This window comes from Palaemon carinicauda, chromosome 33 (genome assembly GCF_036898095.1).
Source record: "Palaemon carinicauda isolate YSFRI2023 chromosome 33, ASM3689809v2, whole genome shotgun sequence".
Taxonomy (NCBI): Eukaryota; Metazoa; Arthropoda; class Malacostraca; order Decapoda; family Palaemonidae; genus Palaemon; species Palaemon carinicauda.
Genome location: NC_090757.1, coordinates 38019234 through 38028875, shown reverse-complemented (window position 1 = coordinate 38028875; position 9642 = coordinate 38019234).

The following is a 9642-nucleotide window of genomic DNA, read 5'->3' as shown; positions in this document are numbered from 1 at the left end:
TTTTTACCATTTTGAGAATGACCAACGAATGTTATTTCGGATTTTGCACTGGTTTGGTTCGAAAACCAGATTTAGATAGAAATTATGTATACACCATATATATGCATATATATATATATGTATACATGTAAATGTATACACACATACATTTGCATATATACAGTATATATATATATATATATATATATATAATGTATATACATATGCTTATATATGATATATATATATATATATATATATATATATAAAACCTCTGCACGTTTTCCCCAGAGGGAGACTGATTTAACAGGATATGAGAAACAAAATAGCAGGGGGGAAGGTGCATGTAATAGGAGAGTCCCAAATCCCTTCGAGGCCCAGATGAGGCGCAAAGGATAAAAAATGTGATGATATATATAATAGTACATTAGCGGAAACCCAAAGGGTTCACGAGAGCTGTATTTGACTACTGTAGATGTCAAAAGGGGTCACGGAGCTAATTACCTTTCCCAATTTCGCCAATAACTAATTACCTCGTTGCTCCCTTATAAGTAATTACCTGCTGATTTACCCAGTGACATGTCCCTTGAGCATATTTGTAATTGGAGTAACGAGTGCGTGCAAATGGCGCATCTTATTTCGCAGTGTGTACTTTCCTCTCGTTACGGCGCAATGCTTATCGGCAAATACGGGTAATTGAGCAAACTTGATTTTCGAGATTCTTGCGGCATTTTGAGAGGCGCCAATTAACCTCAAGTTCTCTGCATTTGTTCGATTCCTTAGGGATCTTACGAAGGCGATAGGATCTCTTATAATAAGCTCATTTCCGTTTTCGACGGTTTGGTGACGTTTCGAAGTTATGGAACCAAATGGAATTACAGGTGTGACTAATTTTTGGGTTTTAATTGCGTTCATTTTTTTTCACGATACTTGTAATACAGACAGATACACAGGACGTAAGCACGCACGTTATGTATATATATATATATATATATGATATATATATATATATATATATCATATATATATATTTATATATATATGTGTATATATAATATATATATATGTATATATATACTATATATATATATATATATATATATATATATATATGTATATATATGTAAAATATATATATATACTGTATATATATAAGTATATAGATTTCTACCCCATTCCGGGATGGAACCCTAGCCCCTTCAAGTGAATGGCCAGATCGCTCCCAACCATGTCGCCACACTTGAGCTTGGGCTAGGGTTCGATTCCGGTATGAGGTAGAAATTTATTTCTATTTGAGCACGATATTGGGTTAATTTTCATCCGTATAGTCCTATGTATATATATATTATATATATGTATATATATAAATATATATACATATATATATATATATATATATATATAAATATATATATATATATATAATATATATAGATAGATAGATAGATAGATAGATAGATATAGGTGTGTGTGTATTCCCTTCTATGCTAGTATCTAGAGATGAGATTATCCCATGACTTTTTTTTTTTTTTTTTTATTTAAACGGATACTTTAACTCATTCAGATCTTGGTTGTCGGTATTCCTCAGGTGATGTTCGAACAGCGGACCTTGCCAAGGCGAGCGAAGTGTTGTACCATCTTATGCACTGACTTAAATCGTTTTGAAAGAAGGAAGTTCGTCCCTTTCTGAAGAAAAAGGACTGTCCTTATCTTTGCATTTTCACGCCATTGCCCTTATCTCTGCTATAATCCTACAATTTCTACTGTTACGAGGTGGCACGAACCCACGTCGTAACGTGTCGCAATGCGTCGCAACATGTCGCAACAAAAAAGTGCGTAATTGTAAACCTGGCTTAACAAAAGAAGTTATATCTGTTAAGACAGTTATTTTAGACTATTCTGCATTGAAAGGTTTCATGTATCTTGCAGTTACCTTGCCATTCTTCCTCATGACATCTTGATTAAGTCATGCATGAGAGAGAGAAAAACTTGAAAAAGTTTGCTAAAAGGATGTTAGTATTAGGAAAAGGAGAAAGTGCTATATGTCAAGTAAAATATAGGTAATTTTACCGAACCTTATGTAACATTTCTTGATATCTCGTCGTTACATGTAAGGAAAAACTGTTTTCAATCTATATTTTGTGCGAAATTATTACAGCCCTGATTTCTTGAGGGAGCTAGGTGTAATATTACCGGCTTTGGTCTTAATAAGACCTTGGAAGCCTGTTTCGTTAAAATTAAGGTTGCAGTGGCCGATGTGTTAACGTCCCTGACTGGTGAACGCCAGACTGGGGCAGAGTCCCGCTCAAACTCGTTAGTTTCTTTGGTCGCTGCAACCTCCCCATCCTTGTGAGCTAAGGATGGGTGGTTTGGAGGAGACTATAGGTTTATCTGCTGAGTCATCAGCAGCCATTGCCTGGCCCCTCCTGGTCCTAGCTTGGTCGCTGATCATATGTAATATGGTCAGTCTATAGGGCATTGCTTGATAGGAGAATGTCACTGTCCATTGCCTCTGCCATTCATGAGGGGCCTTTAAGCCTTCAATTACCGATGACCATTGTAAATGAGACTCCAGAATTCCGATACTTATTACTCATTATTTTAACTCTCGCTATTGCTTTTATTTTCTACCCGTATGTTAATTTCGCATAATGTTTTTATTTCAGCTATATCTTATTTATTTCTTGTAACACCACTTTAGACAAAAATATCCCTTTTTAAATATATCAACCATTTTTACTTCACGCAAGGCAAAGGGTCCCTCGAAAAGCAATCTGTCTGGATTCTGTCTTTAATTGAAAGCAGGCAATCATTGAAGATCAACATCTTAACAATGTACAAAGGCACAATGTTTATTTTTTTTTCTTACAATTGATTTCCTTTTTCTTTTCTCTCGTCTTTTTTTGCAACTGCTTGTCCTGAATTTGTAGATCTGCTTTTCAATCTAATCTCTTCCCTTCACCCTGCCCTCCCGACCCGCTCCTATATTCGCCACACCCGACGGTGACTGGATCTTTCTGGAAGACCAGCGCCCGGAGGAGGGAGAGCCTCCGAGCGAGCCCTGCGGAAGGCCGGAGCAAGGTCCAGAGACCTAAGGTCAGAGGTCATTAGAAGGATGCGTACGTCCAAGGGACGGTTGCAATCTTTCCTTACGTTGTTATTCATGCCCAATATTATAGACTGCGCGCTCTCTCTCTCTCTCTCTCTCTCTCTCTCTCTCTCTCAGTTGCTATTCATACCCAATATTATAGACTGCTCTCTCTCTCTCTCTCTCTCTCTCTCTCAGTTGCTATTCATACCCAATATTATAGACTGCTCTCTCTCTCTCTCTCTCTCTCTCTCTCAGTTGCTATTCATACCCAATATTATAGACTGCTCTCTCTCTCTCTCTCTCTCTCTCTCTCAGTTGCTATTCATACCCAATATTATAGACTGCTCTCTCTCTCTCTCTCTCTCTCTCTCTCTCAGTTAGAGGTGCCTAGCGTCTCCAGGCCCGGAAATAATAACTTCATCTTCATACTCCACACTGCTTCGTTACAGCAGTTACCTTTACGCAACACCTTGAGACCTCAGTAAGCGTTTACTCCGACGGATAACGTAGTAGTCATAGCTGAAGAGGCAAACTGTGTTAATTGATCTATATTACTAAACGATAGCTTTGTATTGGGGAAAGATCGCTGGAATGTAATTCTTGATTATTTGGTGTTACCAATTATACATACATAATATATATGTCCGTACTATATTATTATTATTATTATTATTATTATTATTATTATTATTATTATTACTATCCAAGCTACAACCCTAGTTGGAAAAGCAAGATGCTATAAGCCCAAGGGCTCCAATAGGGAAAAATAGCCCTGTGAGGAAAGGAAATAAGGAATTAAATAAATGATGAGAATAAATTAACAATAAATCATTTTAAAAACGGTACAACGTCAAAACAGATATGTCCTATATAAACTATTAACAACGCCAAAAACAGATATGTCATATATAAACTATAAAAAGACTCCTGTCAGCCTGGTCAACATAAAAACATTTGCTCCAACTTTGAACTTTTGAAGTTCTACTAATTCAACTATATATATATATATATATATATATATGTAGATATATATATATGTATATATATATATATATAAAATGTGTGTAGATGGGTTAGGTTTAAAGATCGCTCATGAATGGCAGAGGCAAGGGACAGTGACATTGCCCTAGCAGTCAGGGCAATGCCCTAGAGACTAACCATACATCAAATGATCAGCGCCCAAGCATCCTCTCCACCCAAGCTAGGACCAGGGATGGCCAGGCAGTGGCTGCTGATGACTCTGCAGATAGATCTATAGGTGTTATGCTGACCTAATCTACCCTAACTTAATTTTCCTTCCTTTCATATTCTTGTTCAATCTCTTAATCTTAAACCATGGTTCTTTTACAAGATATTCCCAGAGATGCAAATTATCGATGATTTGCCTCCAAGGCCCCAACGGAGAACCTTATGAATCATCAATGCAACCTGCAAAATAGTGTTCTGAACTTCCTCAATAATCATTCATTTTGTCCCTTCTATCTTCCACATACCGATTACGTATCCTCATTCACATATTTTATTAATTAAGGATTTCCTTTGTCTTTACTTCCCCGTTTATCAACTGTGTATTCTTTGTAGAAAAATATTTTTAAATACAAGTTTTATTTATTTTTCTTCTCCAACCTTCTTCTTCATCACCATATCATTTCTCCAAGCATTCAGAATAACAACAACAACAATCCAAGCACCAATTAATATATTTTTCCTTCAATAAACTTCTCACAGTGTCTTTTCATATTTCTCTGTTCGTTTTCTTCTTCTAAAACCCCTTTCTCTCTCTCCTCTCTCTCTCTCTCTCTCTCTCCTCTCTCTCCACTCTCTCTCTCTCTCTCTCTCTCCCTATATATATATATATATATATATATATACAAATTGCTATATTTATTTACAAGAAATAACAGCCATTTTTTAATACAAGTTGAAATCTCTCTCTTCTTCTAAAACCCCTTTCTCTCTCTCTCTCTCTCTCTCTCCTCTCTCTCTTCTCTCTCTCTCTCTCCCTATATATATATATATATATATATTAATATATATATATATTATACAAATTGCTATATTTATTTACAAGAAATAACAGCATTTTTTAATACAAGTTGAAATCTCTGCTCTCTCTCTCTCTCTCTCTCTCTCTCTCTCTATATATATATATATATATATATATGTATGTATATATATATATATATATATATAATATATATATATATATAATATATATATATACTGTATATACTAAAGGTGTGAATATACTGATAGGTAGGTGAATATTCTCTCTCTCTGTCTCTCTCTTCTCTCTCTCTCTCTCTCTCTCTCTCTCTCTCTATATATATATATATATATATGTTATATATATATATATAATATATATATATATATATATATATACTGTATATACTAAAGGTGTGAATATACTGATAGGTAGGTGGATATTCTCTCTCTCTCTCTCTCTCTCTCTCTCTCTCTCCTCGCCGCGACACTAGCGATTGGCTGTTTTGATAAGCCTTATTTATAGCAACCTTTTTGCGTCGTCCAATTCGTAAAGGTGGTTATTTGTCGTTTTATAATCTTCTGCCATTAGCACCTGTGGTGTGATTATTGCATAGGTGTGTGTGCGCGCGCACCAGTGTGTGTGTGTGTGCGTGCGTGCGTGCGTACATATGATAAGCCTCTTCCTTTTACCCCCCTTGCAACTTGGTGACAGTTTATCACCATCACAACCAGATCCCTAAACTAACAAAATTGAATTGTGGTGATCGGGAAAATTTCAACCATTTAATGTCGACGTCCGACCCAAAATTACACGGAATTATAATTTAGCGGGATATTTATGGCACCATATTGTGGATCCATCATACGCATACACACCATACGCCCTCTCTCTCTCTCTCTCCTCTCTCTCTCTCTCTCTCTCTCTCTCCATAATCTATGACTGTATTACAACGAAATACTCTTGCCTTATTAGAAATATTAGAAATAGTAATATTTTCTGTTTTTATCCTCAAAATATAAAACCTAGGAGCTTGTGCCATTTCAACGAGTATTACATTAACATGATGGATTTTTAAATTTGATGCTACAAAAAGAATTACATGATATATTTTGAATTTGGTGGTGGCCGAAACTTCTCTAAGGGAGGGGGAGATTCCTTGGTTTATTTTCGTTTACTATATTATATTGCTATTTTTTTTTTTTAGAAAAGTATATTATCGTGTTTCTTTTAAGAATATGTTGTAGGGTCTGAAGGATGTGGCCTCGGTCTTTCTGCTATATTATATATATATATATATATATATACACATATGTATGTATATATTATAAATATACATATATATATATATATATATATATTATATATACATATATATATGTATGAATATATATATATATATATATATATATACAGTATATGTGTGTGTATGGCTTACATATTTTTTCATCGCAAGAACATAAACGGTTTTTAAACCATGATCTATTTTTTTTTTATATAGAAATGTCCTTTGACATTTAGGAAATATTCTAATCCTTGCCAGTCCATATTTTGCAATTAAATTCAAAATAGTGATCATGTATAGCTGTGTAAGAAGTGTCCACTTTAGTTACATAGACGTTAGTATACATTGTATAACTACTCATTGTTTACATCTTTAGAAATTTTGTGTATCATTTGAAAGATTAAATGGGTATTTTTCCCCCTTAATTAAATTCGGATAATCAGCATAGATAAGATTTCTTATCAAGCTTATAAGGTTGATTATAATTCTTATTTTAGATTTTTATTTCTGTAATTTTTAAGATTTATGAAAAGCGTTGACGCATTAACCACTGTGGTTTACGTTTTATTGAAACTTTGTTGATATGACGAGCTTTTGGAAGTTACGCGGAAAAATCATCTGTTTTGACGCTGATACTGTTTTTTAGAAATGATATATTGTTAATTTATTCTCATCCTTTATTTATTTCCTTATTTCCTTTCCTCACTGAGTTATTTTTCCAACTAGGGTTGTAGCTTGGCTAGTAATAATAATAATAATTAATGATAATAATAATAATAATAATAGTATGTTGGATCACCAATCTGTTACCGTAAGTAATTTGAACAACTTGGAAATTCGATCAAAATTAGATACCAAAATTTGGGTCAAGGCTAATGTTAAAAATTTCCCGTAAAAAACACCGGTAAAAATCCTGGAATAAATGTTGCCTGGCATTTACCGTTTTAAAAACTGATATGTTGACGTTAAGGAGTCATTTTATAGTCACCAACCGTAAAAGATAATAAAAAAAGTAAGGTAAAATTACGGTCGTCTGTATTTTTACTGAAATACGGCTGAGAACAGTATATTTTTACTGAGAATTTCTGTTTAAAATTACGGTTTTTTGAAAAGCGTGATAAATGAAATGTGAAATTTGCGTGCAGCTTATTGTAAAATTTTTGTCTTTGATGTTCATATTATAACTACGCTAAATTATATGGAATATTCATAGAGTTCAATTTAGATTCGTATTACATCTTCCTTAAGAAAAAAAAAAGACGAGCTGTATTTCAAAAACATCACTAATAATGTGATGACATTGTGATTTATGTTCCGTAATATGTAAAAGTTCTACACGAAATCATATCTAATAATTGCTATTGGTTTTTCAAGTGTTTAAAACCGTCTTAGGCTACTTTAATTGATTTTTATGTTAAGGGCTCAAAATAGCATAATTTTTCATTATAAAAACACCGCTTTTATATCTACTTTTCCAAGGGTTCAAAATAGACTATTTGTAACATTACCTACTACTATTTCTATTATTTTATATGTATTAGCTAATTTCTTTTATTTTTTACCATTGCATTTGAAAAATAAGCTTCATTGCTTCCATTAAATGCAATACCTCTATTCATCTCTACCTAGAATCTAAAATGGCATCAGTTTTGAACATTTTAGATGCATTCTGAGCAATGCCCTTTCTGTAATTTTAGTCTTCTGGAAGCGTTTTGAACACTGGTATCTTTATATCAAGTGTAACTCCTGCACTTTTCCTAAGGCTTAAAATAGCCTAGCAGGGCCTGACAGTGACTAAATCGTTGTCATGGTCTGCTCCAAAATCTTGATAAGAAACATTGAAGAATGATCGAAGCTGTAATGAAATTGTGGTATTTTTCGTTAGTGTCTCTTCTTATCTCGAGTTTTTTTTTTCACATTCGCCGTTCTCTGATCTTTGGTGGAAAGTTATTTCCTCGTTGGGTTCATTGGAAACAAGTTCTGTAGGTGTTGACCAAATAAGGGTCAGATAAAAAATATATTGGATTAAGCTTATTACACGTTTTGACAAAAATGGCAGGTTGCAACCTACAATTTGACAGCTATGTCCGCTCTCTTTGAAGATTCTCAATTATTTGATCTCAGATCTTATAAGCCTATTTCATTGTTTTAGTTTGTTCTATTTGGGAGTGTTTTGGAAGGAGAGAAAATGAGGTGCACGGATAGAATGAAACAGCAAACCCAAGGTCAGGATACATTTGTATCTTTTTCCTTATTTAGGGTGAACGGCAGACTGGGGTTCGAGTCCCGCTCAAACTCGTTAGTTTCTTTGGTTGCTACAACCTCACCATCCTTGTGAGCTAAGGAAGCGGGGTTTGGGCTAGCCTATAGGTCTATCTGCTGAGTTATCAGCAGCCATTGCCTGGCCTCTGTGGTCCTAGCTCGGGTGGAGATGGGGCTTGGGGCGCTGATCATATGTATAAATGGTCAGTCTCCAGGGCATTGTCCTGCTTGATAGGGCAATGTCATTGTCCCTCGCCTCTGTCATTCATGAGCAGCCTTTAATCCTTAAGTGTCGGGAATAGACTTGGAATGTCTATGAAGGGTAATATTAAACCGTGTGATGGGATTGCTTAGGGAATAGTTTTTTTGAAAGAAAATTGTGTATGTTAAGGATGAATAATATGTGACGTAAGAAGAATTCCTACGATAAGAAATGTGCAGATTCTTAGGAGTGATTAGATTATTAGCATAGATAGAAGGAGGATTTGAAATTGTTTGTGGTGGTTCGGTTCACGTGGAGACAGTGAACGAAGATATGCTCGGGGTGAGGATGGCAGGTTCATCCTTGCCAAGATTTTTGGACAGGATGTGTTGTACTGTCACATATGTTGACAGAATGTCCCACTTTTAGCAACTTCAGAAATAGATATCTCTTTGAAGCTTCGCTGTGAGGAGGGCAGGTTCATCCTTGCCAAGATTTTTGGACAGGAAGTGTTGTACTGTCACATCTATTGACAGAATGTCCCACTTTTAGCACCTTCAGAAATAGATATCTCTTTGAAGCCTCGAGGTGAGGATGGCAGGTTCATCCTTGCCAAGATTTTTGGACAGGATGTGTTGTACTGTCACATCTATTGATAGAATGTCCCACTTTTAGCACCTTCAGAAATAGATATCTCTTTGAAGCTTCGAGGTGAGGATGGCAGGTTCATCCTTGGCAAGATTCTTGGACAAGATGTGTTGTACTATGCCAGTGGTATTTTTATATTTATTTTTGAAGCAATCCTTCTGAAAGCTATTCTAATTTTATAAGGACAT